This window comes from Podarcis bocagei (assembly GCF_964188305.1).
Source record: "Podarcis bocagei genome assembly, chromosome: 10".
Taxonomy (NCBI): domain Eukaryota; kingdom Metazoa; phylum Chordata; class Lepidosauria; order Squamata; family Lacertidae; genus Podarcis; species Podarcis bocagei.
Window position 1 is genome coordinate 24614387 of NC_138135.1, and position 21076 is coordinate 24635462.

Consider the following 21076-nt stretch of genomic DNA (forward strand, 5'->3'; position numbering starts at 1 on the left):
GATGCCCCTGTATGAAGGTCTTGATGACCTCAAGCCAGAGTTGAAAGTCCAGGTCACTCTGAACTGAAACTGCCTCCAACAATCCTAATGTAGTTGTACCAAAGGGAAAAGCACCCAACCTGTACTTGGGAAAAGGAGTGGAGGAAAGAAGAACCAGGAACCTAGGAAAATAAAGGAAATGTGAATTCTGCCAGCCCAATAAATGCAAGCTGGGGGTTACACTGCACCAGATATGTACCAGTTCAATGTGCACAGAAAAGGACAGAGAATGTTCCTCATAAAGTGGGAGCGTTTTCTTTTATTTAAGTCATTATCAGGTTTTGCCTCCCACATGCCCAACCCTGCTGATGTGCTGAAGCTTATAATAATGCAGAAAAATGGAATTCCGATCCTTGGAACTTCAATATGAAGAAGGGGAGGGGGGAACCAAGGCTTTTAAAAGGACAACTTGGCCATGCCCCAGCTGGAGCCTCCAGCAGCAGCTCAGTCTGTCCGGCCACATACCACGCCTTTCAGACAAAACATTCCTTTCATGGAGCCTGCCGCTGGCATAAGAAGCTATTTATGTCTGATTGCAAGAACCCCTGTAGGGGAGGCCGAGGCCCACACTTCAGTTAACTCTCAACTTCTCTGCATGAAATCCCCAAAGCAGCTCAGAGCACCCTGGAAGACGTCTAGCAACAAAAGTTAAGTCGATGCAATACCAGCAGCAACAGGATGTCTGCCTGGCACTGTGAAATGGAGGACAAACCAGAACCTGACCTACTTTACCCTATTTAGGTACTAAGCATCATATCCTAAATAAGAAGAGTGTCCTCTGTTCTCCCTTACCTAACTTAAACACCACCATCCATGCACAAGAAAAGGTATCCACAGGCTTGTTGGGAGAACTAAAAGATTTGCATAAGTAGAAAATAATATTGGGAGTGAAAAAACCAGCTGAATCCAGACTGAATGGCTAAGTTGGAAGAACAAATGCTACAGGTCCCACTTGTTAAAATGTCTTAAAACGAAGACCTAGTTATTTGTAGAGCTACAAAGAACACAGATCACAATCAGTAACCGCCTTGTTCTTTGCAATAAAACCAGTTTATCTGCTGTTATTTTAGGATGAAACTATAAAACTATCAAGGCAGAGGAGCCAAGCTTTTTTTGGCAACTATGCCACAAGTCACATTCTATTATTTTTAGATAGCACCAGTCTAGTATGAGCTGAAATACATTTGCAGGCCTTCATGCCTGTAGCCCACTAAGTCAGGGTGTCAGCAGCAGCACAGTGAGTGTGAGGTAGGCAAGTGTCTAGAACTGAATAGTCAGACCAGACCCACCTGCTCCAGATGCCCCACTTACCTCCTACTGCCTCTGTCACGTTCAGCACCACCACCCTAGGGTCACAGGGGCCCAAGTATTTACCAGCAACTCCCCATCTGGGTCTGCAACTCACACACAAGCCTTAAATTTGGGTGCACCACCCATCATGTCCATGCCCATGGCCAACAATCCATGTGCCCAAGTGCTGGGTTAGACTGATGGGGTCAGGAGTCCACAATTTTCTGTTGTTGTTTTTTTTTTATAAAATTTTTATTGGTTTTACAGAATTTTTTAAAGACAAACAAACACCTAAAAAGACATACAAACACGTATAGTTTCATAACATTTTTTCATAAACCTCTTTTCCAGGACTCCCCCATACCCCCCCCCTTTCTGCATCCCAATGTCCATAATTTTTTAGCAACTTCTAAATATTCCTTTCCAGCCTCTGTCGTCTTAATCTTTTCTATAATCTGGTCTTATATCACTGTATCCCTTTTTTCCTGAAAACCTCAACATTCTAGCATTCATCAAGTTTATAATAGTCCTTAAGATAACTTTTAAATTTTCTCCATTCTTCTTCCGCCGTCTCTTTTCCCTGATCACGGATTCTGCCTGTCATCTCAGCCAGTGTCATATAGTCCATCACCTTCATCTGCCATTCTTCCAGGGTGGGTAAATCTTGTGTCTTCCAATACTTTGCGATGAGTATTCTTGCTGCGGAGTCCACAATTTTCTGTTGGCCTTAGTACCCAAGCCAAAGTCTCTTGCTGCCAGAACCCTGCACTTTCCCCCATCCCAGACCTTGTACCTCCTGATTCCGTCACCAGCTCAAAGCTTGATCCTGGGTTGCTGACTTTTGATTGCAAAACCATGGTTTGGGGTTGCTGTTTTGTTTTACATTCAAACAGTGTTTTACCAACTGGACATGCCATTCATAATGGTATCTACGTTCACACAGAGAGTGTGTGTTCTAGCAGGCTTTCATTGCCTACATAGCTAACTAGCTAGCTAATGTCATCTACTATCCATTTCATTTTGGTGAGATTCCAGGCTCCACCCACCTACTTCCCAAAAGGGATCAGATCATGGATGGGGTGTGCATGTTAGAAATATATGAATCATGCAAAACTTAAGCTTCACATCACGTCTGGGTGGAACTAAATCCCTTCGGGAATACCCTTTGCTAGGTTTTCTAGCCTGCTTACAGATCTAACTCTTAATGTTGGAAGAGTGGCAGGTCACCATCATAATGGGGATGTCCTGAATTCCCACCTGTTTTAATTTGATTTCTTTCCACTTGGCTATCTGAAAATCTGGGGTCCGTGACAGTATTCTGGATCCACCACATTATCAAGAAATGTTTTTCCCCAAACTGTTGCACTCTCAAATCACCCCTCCTGTCTCTCCCTTAACTTGGTCAGATTCAGGCATTTAATCTTCCTTCCACAGAGCATTCTGTTACCTGCATTTACAAGTTGTTTGCCTGCTCAAGTTAAAATCTAAAGATGGATTCACAGGAAATTGTGTAGTGAATCTGAATTTAGCCTAACGTGTTGAGGCCAGAACATGCTCATGTACATTTTTCTGCATCTCGCCTTGATTGGCTTCTGGTCCCTTCTGTGTTCCTACATTACACTCTTGAGAGCATTACAGCAAAGAAGGTCATTTAGAAATATGTGGTACACTCAGTTTTGAGTTGGGTGTGTGCTTGCTTCTGCGTGCATAAGATGACTTCACCCAACATTTGCACATGACAGTGTTTACCCCCCAAGGAGTCCAACGCCCACAATCTGCACGAAGGGTGCACTCTGTGTTTATTGCTGCTTGCCCAAATAGATACTCAGGGAGAACAGCTGTGCTGCAGAATTGCAGACAGCAGCATCAAGAGGTAATGTCAAGATGAAATGCCCCCTCTCCAGAATTCAGCACCCACCGACAAGTAGAAAATTTTGCAGAGGAGGGTGGATGGGGATGAGAGCTCATCAATTTTGGTATGGTCAAAAACGGTCTATTTCAGGGTAGATTTTGAATGGTTTGCCCAACCACTTGCGGTGGAAATAGATCTCTTTGGTGTAGCCAGCAGATGCTATGCCTCCATCATCCTAGGGGGATTTTGGAAGGAGAAATTATAGCTACCTCTGCCCACAAAAACTCACTGCAACCATGGGCAGTGGCAAATTTTTAAAATGAAAAAGGAGAAAGCAACGTAACTATTCACCACCAACAGTAAACATCTACAAACATACATAAATACTGACATCTATCAAAAGTTTGTAGCTATCTCCTGAAATCAGGAAAGAAACTGCATACTTTCCCTTTTTTATTACACTTTGCAACGGAGTACTGGTGCACCTCTGCAAAAAGGCAAAATGTACGCTTAGAAATGTTGCAGTGTTGAGTGCTCTTGTTCATTGTTAAAACCAGTCATGACCTCCTCCATGTTGCCCCCTCCCCTCCCCTCCCACTTTGTTTTCTGCCCCCTAGCCCGCCAGGATTCTGTACCCACTGAGCATGCTCATCAGAGAACACCCCCATCAGAGTCCCATCAATGGACTCTAATGAGGGTGCCCCCCTTTAGGGTTTTGTTTCTAAATATCTTTTTGAACTAAATGTTTTTTTCATTTTGCACTTCTGGAAACTTCAGGTTTTCCCCAAGCCCATTGATACATATTGCTTGTGTATGGGTATTATGGTTAAGCAACAATATTTACACCTAAGCACTAGAAATAAAGGGAATGAGGCATTTTCTTCTTCCAAGAAAGCAAGGTCTTTCCCCTCACTTTACACATTTACAAAATCTGTCATCAGCATTCCAACATTCTCCTTCCCTGACAACCAGAGTGCAACAAAATGCACAGTGCAATAGCTGCTGCAGCGAAACTATTACAAGAATAAAACTGGGGGAATCAACTCATCCCTAATATTATCCGAACTTACAGTGCTATTGTGTAGATAGCCAAAATGATGAATTTTGTAGTTACTTCTTCAAGGTACCTCCCATTATATTCCATTTCTTATGTTTGCATTACCATAATCTGGAAACTTTCCGCCTGGAATTGTCATTGCAGCCTGTCAGTAAAAGCAAGGTATTTCTGTACCAAAAGTAGCCGTTTTATTACTGCTTGGTCTATCTAGCAGGACCACCATCCGGCAAGTATCACCCCTCCACTTTTGCACAAGCTCAAATCGATAAGCATCATTGGCTTGCACAACACATCACATCAGACTTCCCAACCCTGATTTCTTTGTGCAACAGAGAAGACACAGAAAAAACTGTTCCACAACTTAGCAAGTACAGGCACATTAAGATTCTTTTGCGATTATCACTTTGCACTTCCACTTTGAGTGAAGGGCGGAGGGGGGGAATGTTTGCAAGGTTTTAATAGCCCTATAATACTGGGAAAGCAGCTGACGAAATAATTACCTTTAAAGAGTTTTATGGCTAATTGATACTCAAGACCAGTGCTAGATTAAGAAGATGTGAGGTCCAAGTGTAGAATTTATGTTCCGTGGCTCCACTTTATCTCTCCTCTTCAGTGCATTCCAATCTCTGCCCCTCCTCACTCCACCTTGCCCTGTTAAACTCCTGAGATCTGTCCTGGTGCAGAGATCAACAACTGATTTTTTCCTCAGCAGGTCAAAGCCTCTCTGAAGGTGAGAGGCAAAGAGGGACAGCAACCTACTGAACATTGTCAGCTAAGTCTTACAGGCTCCAGTGAGAGGAGGGAAATTACCCAATCTCAGGCAACTTGTGCATAAACTGAAAGATCCCACTGCCCAAATTCAGGCAATGCCCCCATCTGACTGCAGCCCCAGGCCACAGTGTTTGGTAGGTCCCTTGAACCCTCCTCTGGAGAAGCTATTGCAGGGCGAAGAGGAGAAGGGCAAGATTCTGCAAGCTGCCTTCCACTTCCGTAAAATTAGCTACTCACCAAGGAGATTACTCACATTTTAAGATTCCCACACAGCTGAGAAAATGGCAACGGTTCCAAAAACATCACACAGGACAAGTTCACTACCAGTGACTCGAGTCAGGATAATTAAGCCCTCAGCACTGTCAAAATTACCTTAGCCAGCTTAACTGGGGCTCTGCTCTCAAAAGAGTACTTTAGCAAAATGGTTAGCCCAGTCTTGCTGGGTTTATTTATCCCAAGGAGCCAGCTTATCTGTTTGATCTTATTTAGCAGCAAACCAACGCGTGCTGAGCAGCTCGTTTGTCCTCAAGTGCGACAAATTAAGGCCATGTCTTCATGTCATCGGGATTCACAAATGCAGAGAGAGGCAGGATGGCATGCAATATCACACCACTTAAATCAAGAATATGGTGTGGAATGACCAGGTGTTGACAACTCCTGATCACATGCGCTGTCTAACCCAGCCGTCACCACCAGTCAGCAGAGCAGCTTGCACAACTCAATGGCACATCAGTGTGCTTCTCTCGTGTATCAAGCGAGAACCGTGCGGGCGCCTCAGCATCAAAACTGAAGTGTCTGTTGCCCCCAACCAGCGATATTAAAACTTTACTAAGAATTATTTTAAGTTGTTTTGAACAACTTTTAATAATAACAGCCCCTCCAGAGCCCCTCCAGACATTCCTTTTATTGTGCATTCATAAAGATTTGTGCTCACAGTGCTTTTGGGAAATTGTGACCCACCTCCCTTGTAATGCTGTTTGTTCTTGCAACTATTTCAAGGTAGGACAAGCTCAGTTCTTGTTCATAAAATCATAGAATTGTAGAGCTGGAAGGACCACAAGGGCCATCTAGTCCAACCCCTTACAATACAGAAATCTTTCACACAATGTAGGGCTCAAACCCATGACCCTGAAATTAAGTCTCATGCTGTACCGACTGAGCTAATGATGTGTGGATGGTCCAGTATAAATCCACCACTAATCCACTATTATTGTCTCAATGGTATGTTACAGAATATGCCCCCTCCCCAAAAAAATAACCACCACCATGAGTTTGGAGAGGCCCTAAAATGTATTAAGGAAGTGCATGCTGCAACTGTGGTTGAGATGTTTGTGGTTTTATTGATTTACTGTTATTATGCTTTCGTTGTGCACTGATTTCAGTAGCGGAACAATATGATAAATCAGCCCTTCCTTTCCTGTGGCATCTCCCCTTGCAAAGACTGCTCAGTGATGAATGAGGGGAAAGACAGATTGCGTAATTACAGTGGTACCTCAGGTTAAGTACTTAATTCATTCCGGAGGTCCGTTCTTAACCTGAAACTGTTCTTAACCTGAAGCACCACTTTAGCTAATGGGGCCTCCTGCTGCCGCCGTGCCGCCGGAGCACAATTTCTGTTCTCATCCTGAAGCAAAGTTCTTAACCTGAGGTACTATTTCTGGGTTAGCGGAGTCTGTAACCTGAAGAGTATGTAACCCGAGGTACCACTGTATTTTCATCCCTCCTTCTTTCCCTCCCTACACAGGGTGGTATGAACCATCATCCCTTCCCCTTTATCCTCACAGCAGACCTAAGAGACAGAAATAAGTGAGACACGCACTTGTCCAAGATCAATAATATTTCTGTGGGCAAATGGGAATTGAAATCTAGGTATCCCCAGCCTAAGCACACTTGAGAACACCCCGCAAATTTATAAAATCTTTTGACAAATTTGCACATTACATGTTTTATTTTTTCTGTAAGCTGCTTTGAAACATATGGTGGAAACTAGAGATACATTTATTTTCTAAAAAGATAAAGTCAGGCCTCGGTCCTGTATACCTGAAGGAGCGTCTCCACACCCATCGTTCAGCCCGGACACTGAGATCCAGCACCGAGGGCCTTCTGGCAGTTCCCTCACTGCAAGACATGAGGTTACAGGGAACCAGACAGAGGGCCTTCTCGATAGTGGCGCCCGCCCTGTGGAACACCCTCCCTTCAGATGTGAAGGAAATAAGCAGCTATCTTCTTTTTAAAAGGTTTAGGGAAGTTTTTAATATTTAATGCTGTATTGTTTTCAACACTTGAATCGAAGCCGCCCAGAGTGGCTGGGCAAACTCAGCCAGATGGGCAGGGTATGTATGTATGTATGTATGTATGTATGTATGTATAAATAAATAAATTATTATTATTATTATTATTATTATTATTATTATTATTATTATTATTATTATTATTATTTGTCTCCAATCTACTACCACCACACACAATTCTCTCTCTCTGTCTCTGTCTCTCTCTCTCTCTCTCTCTCTCTCTCACACACACACGGGACAAACCTAAGTTACTGTGCCTCAGGAGCATATGTTATGGCTGTGATACCTCAGTTGGTAGAATATGAGACTCTTAATCTCATATTTGTGGGTTCAAGCCCCATATTGGCAAAAAGATTCTTGCATTGCATAGGCTTGGACTAGGTGATCCTCGTGGTCCCTTCAAGCTCTACAAATCTATGATTCTATATTCCCCTCCTCCCCTTGCTAGAGTGGCCATGCATTCTGCCAAGGACAGTCCTCTATTTGAAGGAGTTGTCCACTTGAAAGGTTCTCCAGTCCAAGTCCAGAATCCTAAGCAGGGTGAGTAACAGGAATCTTGAAGTTGCAAACTGGATAAACTAGGGGTTTCCCCATATCAAGAACCGAGGGAGCAAACTTAAACACACAAAGGAAAAGGATAGATTGGGTGGAGCCTAATGCTCATATCATTAACTACGATCTGAGACAAAGATAGCTTGATTCAACCATGGGAAGACTGTGGCCACTGCTGGAACATCAGGGTTCTTGAGCTGACTGGCGGATAGCAAATGTATCATTTATCCCTTAGCTCAGATAACTGATATGCTTGGGGATCTGGAGTGGTATAAGAAGGCTGACTCAGGCATCCAACTCACATTTTAAAGTTCACTCCAATATTCCATGTCACTCCCCTTGGCAGCTCTCACAGCGTGATGTGTGACATTTGGCTAACTACTGCTAGCCTTTGTATGACAAACACCACTGTTTGGGTACCCAATAAAGGGCTGCATGGTCTGTAGTCTGCACTTGGGCAGGAGAAGTTGGATAGAGAACAAAGGGAAGGATGGAAATGAGTGGCACGGGTAAGGAATGACTGGACAAACTGGGGTTCCCAAGATGCCTGGGGAGAAGAGAGACAGATAATTCCAGCATTTTGACAGTGCAAGACCAACAGGACCTCATAGCTTTATACATGGTCTTGCTCATAAATTCACTTGCACATAAATGTTAGTTTTAGGCCATCGTAAGTCCTTCATTTTTTTAAAAAAAGAAGTTTTGTTAAGTTTTTTTGCCACCTTTACTAGACAACCAGGCAAGTGGCTCTTTCAAATCTGCTTTAAAAAAACGGATCACCAAACAGACACAGAATGTTCTCAGTTAAGGAGCCCAGCAACATGGCTCTTGCTATCCTCTTTTTCCACCTTAGGGCAGATAGATAAACAAGCTGTTGCCTTTCTCCATGACATCAGTAAAAGCTTATTCAGATTCTAGTTCAGACTGAACATGCAGTTGGCTGTTAAGGAGGGAGGGAAAAACCACTGGAGTGTCTATGTGCTGGCCAGAATCACTGTGATATCATGGTTAGTCACGCATCCTGGGGTGAGAGCAGGCTTCTCTAGCTCACAACATCTGCCTCTCTCTTCTTCTGCTCTCCCCCTCAAGTCCCTGCAGACCTCCCACCAAGGAGCAAGACCATCATAGCCCAACTGTGAACACTGATGCAGTTCAGCGGTGGGGGCTGGTGCCCATTGAGACCGGTGAGGCAGAAGGTGGAGATGCCAAACAGTTGGTTGAGCCAGAACCAATGAAAAACGCTGCCAACTACTTTCTAGTTTTGCTCTAGCCTCTGCCCTGCTGCGTTCTACAAGGGTGACACTGGGACTAAGGAGGAGGAGAGCTGGCAAGCAGTGTTATCCCCTAGTCTGGTTGTAAGAAAGAAAACAGGCAGGTGAGGGGTGTCTGAGGGCACACCAAGGTTGCTGGGGCTTTGGAGAGCCATTGCCCAAGTATCGGGCTAGACTGGGGTGATTAACCTTTTTCAGGTCAAAGGCCACATTGAACCATGGTCAAACCTCAAAATAGGTATGGTCGCTAAAAAAATAATAATAAAGGACAAGTTTGGAGGGAAATGAGGGTCACAATAAAAAGAGCCTGATGCAGCCTGTGGGTTGGCGACCTATGGGTTAAATGGCCCAATGCAAAGGAGATGCAACAGCAAAACCCACTTTAAAAGGCAGACAGGCAATTTTGTTGTCTTAAAATAATAATGGAAAAGTGAGGGGTAGGGGAACCAGCCATCCGAAAAAGCCTCCCCGCTCCCTGCTCTAACCTTAGCAGGGAAAGAAAGAAAAAAATGAGTAAAAGTCCTAGACCACATTTTGGACTCCACCTTTCATTACTGGTCTGTTAGGCTAGACTGGAATGCATTCCTTGGGGCGGGAGAGCTGGCCCGGCTCCAGAAGAAACTTAAACTGATTGTATCCTCCAGCAAGGAAGAATGCTTCACAACAGGCACACACACACACACACACACACACACACACACACACACACACACCCCATAACTGCATGGTTTCCCATCCAATATTTTAGGCTGCCTATGAATGTTTTAATTACAGAGCACCACACAGCTGGATAGAGAAATTTTATTTTAAAAACTGCCTACGGTGACGAGACCATTTCCAGACAACTGGGGAACGCTTATGACTCTTTGGCCTGAATTGGATTTTGTTTAAAAAGAAGAAACAAACACACAGAGACTGGATGACCCAGAAACCTTGCATATTCTGACATCTGTAGTTAATGTCTTGAAGAAGTCTAATACTAGCATTCTGCAACTGTAATCAAAAAAATGTTTGCACACACAAAACACTAGACTACCGTTTTTCTTTCAGGATCTTGAAAGTAGCAAAACGGAAAGAACAGCAATAGTAGGAAAGGAATCAATTTTAACTTTACAACAAACAGTAAAGTGGGAGCATTTTTTTAAAGCTGGCATTTATATATTCCACCCTTCAGTAATTTGCACTTTCTGAAACAATATGCCAACAGAAACACAACCATTTCTAAATTTTGCATATTCCAGTAAGGCTTTCTTCCCCATCTACACACATACGATATCCAAGTTTCCTCATTTAAATCCACCTTCCCTCACTCCCACTTGTGCAAAGTTCCCTTCCTTAAAAAAAAACAAAACCTTTTTCAGTGAACTTTAGCTATGACCATCAGAAGTTGCCTTAAGTTGAGTCAGACTATTGCTCCATAGAACCCCGCATTGCCTACACTGAATGGCAGAGACTCTTCAGGAAATCAGACAGGGGACATTCCCAGTCATACCTGCAGATGCCAGGGACTGAACCTGGGACCTTCTGCACATAAAGCAGATGCTCTCCTACTGAGCTACAGCCCTTCCCTTGAAGGAGGACTTCAATCTGCTTCAAAAATTTCACACTGCCTTGGAAGAAAGGAGAGGCTGCTGGAGCACTTCCAAATATGCATGATTGGAGCTGATGAGGCAGGAGTACTTCAGGAAGTGAACGAGATCTTCAGGGCACTGGTGACTGTGCCAGAGCACTTCATTAGGGCAATTTAAGCATTGATAAGTGCAAGGGCTTTTTAGTCTCACATTTCATTGCTTGAGAACCCAGGACTGTAGCAGGCATACAAGGAAGAAAGTGAGAAATGGGGGTGGCCAATGAGAGGGGTGTGGTCTAGTGGAAAGCCAGCAAGGTGGATCTTGCCCATTCCTAATAGAGCAGTACATCCAAACTGTGGAGTACTATTTTGGCTCCCCTAATAACGATTTCATTGGGTGACATTCACTACAAACCTGATGGCCCAGGAAGAAAAAATAATGGTGGGTCTGTCTTTTTGTAAAATGAACAAGCATTGCTACCAACAATTCAGACATGCCAATTATAGCAACCTTAGCCTTCCATAGCTAATTAAGCAGACCAGTTATAGCAGTGATTCCATGGTTTTGGGAAATGTTGCAGGGGAAACAGCATGAGCTGACATATTTAAAACAGGAACTCAGGAACTGCCAGCAGGTTCCCTTCTCACTTCTGCAACCCAGGAAGACCAAAATGCCCTGCTATAGATAGCATAAAATGTTGTGCGCTGGCCAGTTACGGTATTTAGTACAGGGGAATTCAAATGGCTCTCCAAAGCTCCCAGCCACATTGCTTGCTACCCAGAAGTCAGGTTAATTATGCAGCCAGAGATGGGACTGGGAGAAAACTTGTAGTGAAGAGGAAGGTATTTTAGCAAAGTTTGTTTCCTAAATCATTGGTGCAAAAAAGCTGGGAGGGAGATAAGAGGATAAGGCCCTGGCAGGAGTCTCACACTATAGCAGCTGAAGACAGACCACAACTCAGTGGCTGAAGACCTCCTCTGCTTGCAGAAAATCCAAAGTTCAATTCCAGAGATGCCAGTTAAAGGTGACTGCCAGGTGATGGCAAAGACTTCTGCTTGAGATCCTGCAGAGCTGCTGCCAGTCAGCTAGTCAAGAGTACATGTCACGGACAAATAGCCTAGCCTAATATAAGGCAATGGGACGTGGGTGGCACTGTGGGTTAAACTAGAGAGCCTAGGACTTGCCGATCAGAAGGTCGGTGGTTCGAATCCCCATGACGGGGTGAGCTCCTGCTGCTCAGTCCCTGCTCCTGCCAACCTAGCAGTTCGAAAGCACGTCAAAGTGCAAGTAGATCAATAGGTACCACTCCAGCGGGAAGGTAAACAGTGTTTCTGTGCGCTGCTCTGGTTCGCCAGAAGCGGCTTAGTCATGCTGGCCACATGACCCGGAAGCTGTACGCCAGCTCCCTTGGCCAATAAAGCGAGATGAGCGCCGCAACCCCACGACTGGACCTAATGGTCAGGGGTCCCTTTACCTTTAATATAAGGCAAGGAAAAGCCATGTCTCAGTGACAGAGCATCTTATTTGCCTGCAGAAGGTCCCAGGTTCAATCCCCAGCATCTCTAAGTAGGGATGGGAAAGATTCCCTGCCTGAAATATTGGCGAGAAGAGCCAGAAGAACTGGATGTACAAGAAATTTAACCTGTTAACCCCTGAAAACCAGAGTGAGCAGACAGTGCCTATATCCCAGGCTTCTTTGTACCAGCTCAACTTGCAAGTCCTGTTGTCAAATGAACTTTATGAACTTCCTGCCCTGCACTGTGAAAAACAGAGATTTGAGGCTGGGGAGGAGTGGGTGCAAGTTTGGAAGAAAGCCCCAACACATTATCTGATGATGCATACCAACAAGGAACTCAGGGTGCAATACCTTAAGGACCGCCTCTCCCCATGTGAACCAACCCAAACCCTGAAAGCATCATCTTAGGCCCTTATTTGTGTGTTTCCTCCGTGAAAGGTCTGGTGGGTGGCAACAAGAGAACGGGCCTTTTCTGCAGTGACTCCCTGTTTGTGGGATCCTTTCCCCAGAGAGGCTTGCCTGGCGTCTTCACTACATATCTTTAGGCACCAGGAGAAAATGCTTCTCTGTAACCAGGCCTTTGGCTGATGAATGTTCTATGGCCTTTTAAAAGTGTTTTGTGGGAGGGGGATCATTGGTTTCTTTTCGTTGTTGTTCTATTCTGCATTTTGTGTTCTCAATTTGTATTTTTATGTTGTGATCTTCCCTGTGATCTTCAGGTGAATGGTGATGTATAAATTTAATAAATAGTAATAAATAATAATAATGTTTACTATTCCTGATAGGCAGAAAGGCTCTTTCTTTTACTCTAGCTTGCAAGGTTCCAGTTAGTTCTGCTCACTCTACTCCACAAGAAAGGAGAATGTGAAAAATGTACTGTGTAAGCTGCAAGCAACACCACAACAGAGACTGCAGGTCATATACTTTCAAAAGGGAGTAACATCACACCCTCCCAGGTACATTATCCACCTCCTTATAATATAAAAAGATTGCTGGTGTGTTGTGTGAAGTCACCTCAATACCAAAAGCTTGCTTGTACTACTCAAAATAAATGACACTGTAATCCTAAATGTTGGAGTTTCAGCATCCACAGTGGGATTTCCCTCAGAGAGAAGCATGCATTGGGTTTCCAGAGAAGAGTCTGAAGGCACACAGCTCAGCTCTATTCCTGAAGATAAGCAATTCTTAGCCCTATATGGCCTTGCCTGAATGTGAGAGTCAACTGTGAGTGCTGGGGATAGACAAGAAAGGAGTAAATAAAAATCTGCCTCGCTTGGTAATGAAACCTGCTGTGTGATGAACCTGGAAAGTCTGTAATGTTTAGGAGTTTGGCACAGGAGATTGGGCGGCAGTAAGCATGTGCATCTAATTAAGGTTGTTTTCTAAATGTGTTTCTTCCTGAGGCTCATACTTCAAGAAGTATTTTGTTAGTCATGTTGCCAGACCCTTGAGAAAGGTGAATTTCTTTCACTTACTATGAAGGCTGCAATCCCACACACACTTAATTGGGAGTAAGTCCCCACTAAATTCTGTACAGACATGCACAGGCTTATTTATGCTAGTCAAATCAAGGCAAGCTCAGGGATTTTTGCTGACCTTGACCATTCAAAACTGTGTCACTACACAACTTGTGTGTTATGTGCCAACTTGGGTTTAATGCATGCTGGGCAGCATATGAATAGCACATTAAATGGCCAAGAGTTGACCGAAATACTATTTTGCCATTTTCACTTATTGCTTGCATTTAAACTGACTGACTTGCAAACCAGGTGAGCTAAGCCAAGCTATGCTTTCCTGTGACCATGCAGGCTCCTGGAGAGGAATTTGTAGTTGCTTTGCATCTCACCAGTCCTGTTAGTTCAGCACATCAGTCAAGCCAAAGCATGGCTTGACACTTCGTACGAACCTGGGATTGTGGTTCAGCTCTCTCCTCCTGAATCATGATGTATAAGCAAGTACAAGCCTTGCTCTAAAAGAACCAAGGAGGAGCAAAGCACCTGCAATCTCTTTCCCAGGAGACACTGTGTTTCTGCAAAACCATGGTTTGGCTGAGTGTTGCATGTGAATGTGGCCAGTGATAAACTATTGTTTATTGTTACGAGAATGAGCCTTGGGCTCATTCATTCCCCCTCCCTTAGGAGACAATCAGAAATTTACACTTCTTTTTTTAACTGCAGTTTAGCGCTCTGTCCCAACCTGTCTTGTTTCATTAAACCATAGTTAAGACTAACTACAGTTTGCAAACATCTGTCACACTGAGCCTCTTAGAGGAAGTGCAGGATTTAACCATAGCCGCCGCCACCTCCAAACAATAATCTGCCCACACTGCTCAATGAAGTCGTGCAAAGAGTTGAATCCAGAGATAGAACCCTGCTTGCACAATTCAGCTTTCCAGGAAATGGAAGTTGCAGAATGCATAAAAAAAATACACTTCCCCCAAAAGAGACACAAAGCTTTTGATTCCTGAGTATGCTGAAGCTATCCAATATAAGAAATGCTGGAGAAGCTACCCCTCAGAATCAAGAGACCATCAGGAATAGCATATTATGGGCACAGAGGGTGTGAGTTTTATAAGCAGAAGGGGCTTTCCACTCACACAAGGTATCTCTGGATCAAAGCATAATTGTGTCATCTACGAGTGACACAGATTCCCCGCCACAAACTGAGAGAAGTATTTTGGTCTGCCCAACCACCATCAAGAATCACATCAACAAATCCTTTTGAGTGAGAAACACAGCCACAAGCTTCTTCTCAAACCAGAAAAGGAGATGAGATTACTCAGTTGCACATGGAAGTGTGTTCATGCGCACACATAGCACCACATTCTGGCAAAAGGTGAAATCATTTGTTTCCTAAATCTGAAGAACTGCATACATTTGCAGAAAAGCAACTCTGATTGACAGCGCTGTTTGAGTACAGTGGTGCCTCGCAAGACGAAATTAATTCGTTCCGCGAGTTTTTTCCTCTAGCGAATTTTTCGTCTTGCGAAGCACGGTGTCGGAAAAGTTTTGGAAAAGCTTCAAAAATCACCAAAAACCTCAAAAAAGGCTACCACACCGCGTTCTATGAGTTGCTCCTCGAAGTCAAGTCGCAACTGTATTAACGGTGCTAAGAAAAAGGAAACAAACTTGCAAAAAACGCAAGACGTTTTCGTCTTGCGAAGCAAGCCCATAGGGAAATTCGTCTTGCGAAGCAGCTCAAAAACCGCAAAACCCTTTCGTCTAGCGAGTTTTTCGTCTTGCGAGGCATTCGTCTTGCGGGGCACCACTGTAGGTGGTTTTCCACTTAGAGGAGCCTCTGTTATAAATCAGCTAGCTCTGTGATTTACCGTATTTTTCGCCCCATAAGACGCACCGGCCCATAAGACGCACCTAGATTTTAGGGGGGGAAATGAAGGAAAAAATTTTTCCCCTCATTTTTGGAGGGGAAAAAGTGCGTCTTATGGGGCGAAAAATACGGTAAGTTTTTGTATTCATTCCATGAGACAGTGCTTCATGGGTTGCTTTGTTTTTGTTTTTTTACCCTAGACCAAAGTTCGTTTGTGAACTGAGGAATGCCAATCACCATCTAAATAAAGACTGTTAAGAATGTAAAAACTTCCTTCTTCCAGGAGAACTAGATAAGGAATTCTGGAGCAAAGTGGAAGGCCAAAGCAACTCACATGAGCATTATGCTTTGCAAAGGGAGCAGGTTTTCTGAGAGATATGAAATGCAAGGGGGTTGTACCTGAGAATTTCCGCCTGTCATGCAATTGAAGACTTGCCTGGGGCAGGTAACTCCCTAAGGTGCTAACAATAGATTCTTTAGCATCAGGACCAGCATAAATGCTATACTTATTGCTGCACTGATCCCAGTTCTCACTGAGGTGATGAGCCTGTTTGGGGCCTCTACAATTACAGACTTGGGATGGGTGGAAAAATAACTTAAACATGCCTACAAATGTAAAGCTTGCATGTCAGGGGAAAGAGTAGACTATTACAACTCTTCTACCGCAACATGTTGATTTTATTGTCGTTATTACATTTATATACTGTCATCTAACATGGATGCTTTAGCTGAAATTCCTGTATTGCAGGGGGTTGGAATAGATGACCCTCACGGTCCCTTCGAACTCTACAGTTCTATGATCTATTAAGGTTGCATGCACTCCATACTTGGCAGGGGGTTGGACTCGATGGCCTTTGTGGTCTCTTCCAACTCTATGATTCTATGATTCATACATTTAAAGCATAAGTCCTCAAAGCATCCTAAGAGCTGTAGTTTACCATTTACCGATCTAATTCCCAGCACCCTTAAACTACAGTTCCCAATATATATTTTTTGAGGGGTGGGGTTGCTTTAAATGTGCAGTGTGCTTTAATCCACTGGGTAGTTTTACAGATTATTTTAATAATAATAAAAACTGTAAATACAGGTCAGCATCCCAAAAACTCTGCAAAGGCATATGCTGGGGAGAGCTTTCCATCAAACAAGCTTGCCTCTATTATTTGAAGTTGTACTGGCTACACGCAGGTTTACCACCACAGTGGGAATTCAGCCACCACAACTGTCTCTGCCTGTGCCGTGAGAGGAGAGTGGGAAGCAGGGCCCAGGGTTACAGATGTTTATTCTCTCACCAATACTGAAAATCACATGTTATATAATTAGCACAAACCTGAAACTGAAAAACACCCTTTATGTTGCTAATCAGGGTTGGCTCTCTCGCTCTCCCCCGCTCATTCCCAGCAGCATCAATTTTAATTCCATGCCTGCTTTTAGAACACCTGCCGCAACAATGCATCTTTAATATTTCATCTACAACTCAGGTGCTACTATGATACGTTGACATGCTGCTCTGTTTTCTAAACAACTTCCAAATTAGTTCTACAGTTGAAAAACGTCAAGTTGTCACGGAGTCAGACACCTGCAACCCCAGAAGCATTAAGATATTAAGAACAATATTGATATTGGGGTGATACCCACAGTTTAGATAAACTTGGACAAACTTATCCGGCCTGAACTGAACACAGCATCATACTCTTACTGAACACTATCTATGCATAACTACAGTGGTGCCTCGCAAGACGAAAAGAATCCGTTCTGTGATTCTCTTCGTCTAGCGGTTTTTTCGTCTTGCGAAGCAAGCCCATTGACGGATTAGCGGATTAGCGCTATTAGCGGCTTTTCGCGGCTTATCAGCTTATCGGATCAGCTGATAAGCGGCTTAGCGGCTTAGAAAAAGGGGGGAACCCGCAGGAACTCGCAAGACATTTTCGTCTTGCGAAGCAAGCCCATAGGAGATTTGTTTTGCGAAGCACCTCCAAAACGGAAAACTCTTTCGTCTAGCGAGTTTTCCATCTTGCGAGGCATTCGTCTTGCGGGGCACCACTGTACCTAGAGGCAGATCCCATAGAGTTCTATGAGACTCACTCCCAGATAAGTAGGACTATCATATTAAGTACAGTACACATTCTCAGAGTATTCCCCCAAAACACATCAGCACCACAGTCCTGGATGAGGCCAGTGGCTCAACTAACCCAACACCCTGCTCTCACAGTTCCCAACCAAAGGACTGTGGGAAGCATATCATATTCCTTTAAAAAAACCACCAAAATCAGACTCATGATTGTGGCAGTAATTATAAACTTCAGCGAGCATGTTCTTAGTATTCAATAGACAGATTGAAAACAATAACTAGCCATGACCAAAGTTTGAAAAGCACGATTTACCAGAAATAATTGCACTGAACAGGGCTCGAAGGCATGCTGACATATCAAGTTTTATTGTGTTCCCTCAATTCTCAAAGAAAATTGTAGAATCACAGAACTGTAGAGATGGAGGGGGCTCCCATGGTCATCTAGTCCAACTCCCTGCAATGCTGGAATTGTGACCAAAGAACCCATGACAGATGGCCATCCAACATCTGCTTCAAAATCCCTAATAAAGGAGATACCATATTATATTTTATTCTGCATCTTTCCTGTGCCATCTGTTCAATACTGACTTCTGACTCTCACCCACAAACAGGTGCTGTTAGTATAAAGGTTATTATCAGGGTTACAGCCATCACAGTGTTTCTCAACCTGTGGGTCCCCAGATGTTGTTGGACTACAACTCCCATCATTCCTAGCCAGCATGATCAGTGGTCAAGGATGATGGGAGTTGTAGTCCAAAAACATCTGGGGACCCACAGGTTGAGGACTGCTGCCAGGACTCTAGACCCAGGCCCAAAACATGTTTCCTCCAAATCTGAAGGAATGGAGGCAGTGAACAACTAGCAGACAACTAATTCTGGTCACATTCATACCATACATTTAAAGCACATGGCTTCTCCCAAAGAATCCTGGGACCTGTAGTTTGTTGAGGGTGCTGGAAAGTGGTTGCTCTGTAATAGGTTCCATGAGTCTCTGAGGAAAGTCGGGTGCTTTAAATGTATGGTGTTGGTGTGGCCTCCCTGTGTCTGAACAAAACACATTCCCAACCCCTCAAAATCAAGTGCAAGGGCCAAAACACAGATTCAGACTTCAGATGGAGAGTTAAGTTGTAAATGCATAAGCCAAGTTTCCCAGCTTGACCCCTGCACCCCAAACTTTAAATGTAGAACTGCGCCCTGAAAATTCACACTTATGGTGGCATTCAACTAAGTTTTACTCAGTCCAAATATAAATCACTGCATGAAAGTGGCCACTTCCAGTGGTATCTAAAATATAGTTCCACAATATCCAATTCATGCCATAGTACAATAATCAAGCATCCACATTCTGAAATGGTAAAAGGTCTTTTTACAGCCTGACTTATCTCAAGACAGCACAGAAATCAAGGACTCAAAATGTGTACATATTTTCCTCAATGCCCTCTTCCCAGACAGATATTTTCCTATTATTGCCATTCACCATAAGCCTTGCGGTTCTCTTTCAGCATTGTTGCTTTCAAGACTTCCTCTTTCCATATGAATCATTTCCTCCCTACTGCCTAGTTCAGCATCAGGGTTTTGCACACCAAATCCTTTTGCATTATTTGTCTGTATTTCCAGTGCTTTTGCCCCGATAAGAAATTTGTGCGATGAATTATTTTTTTCTTACCATTTCTTCTACATTCCATCATGGACAAATACACGCAGTTATAGAGGAGTCTTCCTCAACTGGTATCCAGTTCATTGCTATGGATTATGATGTTCTTTCAGATTAGGTAGTTAAGAGAATGGAACAGATTTCCCTTCTATGCTTTTTAGCACAACAAAAAAAGCAAAGGTTTTACCAAGCTAGCCTGGGCAATCTTACACAGGAACAGCCAAGACTAAAAAGTCACTAGAGCTGCAATCATGTATATAGACTAGCTAAGACAGGGGTCAGCAACCTAAGGCCCATGGGCCACAAACGGCCCATGGGGGTCATTTAACGGCCCATGGACCCCCAACACCCACTTGGTCGGCTCCCGTGCGCCGCACTAAACCAGCGCGGAGCAGAGTGGGGACCACCTTCCGCGATGCTTGTTGGCCTCCCATTGGCTGCAGGAAGCTCCTGCAGCCAATGGGAACCTGCGCACGCCTCCTCTGCACTGGAAGGAACGCCAGAAATAGCGTTTGCACATGCGTGCGCACTCCGGCCCACCACAGCGTCTGCGGGACCGTGAACCGGCACAAGCCACAAAAACTTTGCCAACCCCTGAGCTAAGAGAATGCAAATTATCGCTGAAGGGTAGGGTATAAATGTTGGTAGTAAAGGCTCCTTGGTACAGAAAGCTGCAATTACTGACACTCCCTCCCAATAATCCAGCCTTTCTCAACCTGTGTTGGACTACAACTCCCATCACCCCTAGCTAGCAAGGCCAGAGCTCAGGGGTGATGGGAGTTGTAGTCCAACAACATCTGGGGACCCACAGGTTGAGAACCGCTGCAATCCCACATTCCCCTGCTCTCATCTCATCTCTCTGCTCTTGATGCCACTTGCTGAACTGCTTCAAATACGCCTGTTATTTCTTGCAAGCGAGTCCGCGACTTGACATTGGCTCTACTTCTCCAATGTCACAATGAACCTTGCAACCTTTGGACCACATTGTTGATTATGGTCAAAGCCTTCAATACTGAACTGTGAAGTCCATGAGTGACTTCCTTAAAACTACACAGAGAAAACTACACAGACTTCTGCAAAACTCAAAAGATGTTGCCAATGCATACTGGGCTTCCAAAATAGCACTTTATGGTTGCAGAAGCATTTGATTGAGCATTTGAGTCTTTCTAGGGAGAGGCAACCCTTTCTGCTTACAGGAAGATATTTTTAAAGGTTTTGGTGCTATATCATTTCTCTCTCCATGTTCTTCATAACAATACCGTATGTAATCTCTCAAAGGACCTGTTGATGGCATTTTATCATTGTACTGTTGAGAGTGTATTAACTTATGGTCTGTGTGTGTGGTTTGGGAGCTGCACAGTCAGGGGAAAAACAATGCTGTCCAGGGTTGTAAAGACTGCGGAGAGAATAATTAGGTGCACTCTTCCCACCTTGGATCAAATCTATGCTTCCAGGTGCCATAAGAAAGCTGCAGAGATAGTGCAGGATAGTGCACACCCCGGAAATGATCTCTTTCAGCTTCTGCCTTCTGGAAGAAGGTACAGGGTTATAAAGACTAGGACTAGCCGCCTGAGAAACAGTTTTTATCCAAATGCAATTTTGGTTTTCAACGCAGTGTAAGGTAGTCTCTGTGGGAGTATATTGTATTTAATTATGGGGTATCAGAGTTTTTAGGGGGTTAACCAGGCTGGGATAGCTGGGATAGCAGGCTTGTTGGTTTTTGAATGTCTGATGTAGATTTTTTTCAATTTCGTTGTTCTGTATGGGACAATGACAATAAAGATTATCGTATCGTTTTCTAGCATTCACAATAGACA

General features: G+C 43.9%; 1 protein-coding gene across 2 annotated transcripts in view; it reads right to left on the reverse strand.

Annotated features, from left to right (window-relative positions):
* CREB3L2 (cAMP responsive element binding protein 3 like 2) overlaps positions 1–21076 on the reverse strand; it is a 65564-nt gene that overhangs the window by 33745 nt on the left and 10743 nt on the right. The gene's annotated exons all lie outside the window — the stretch shown is intronic.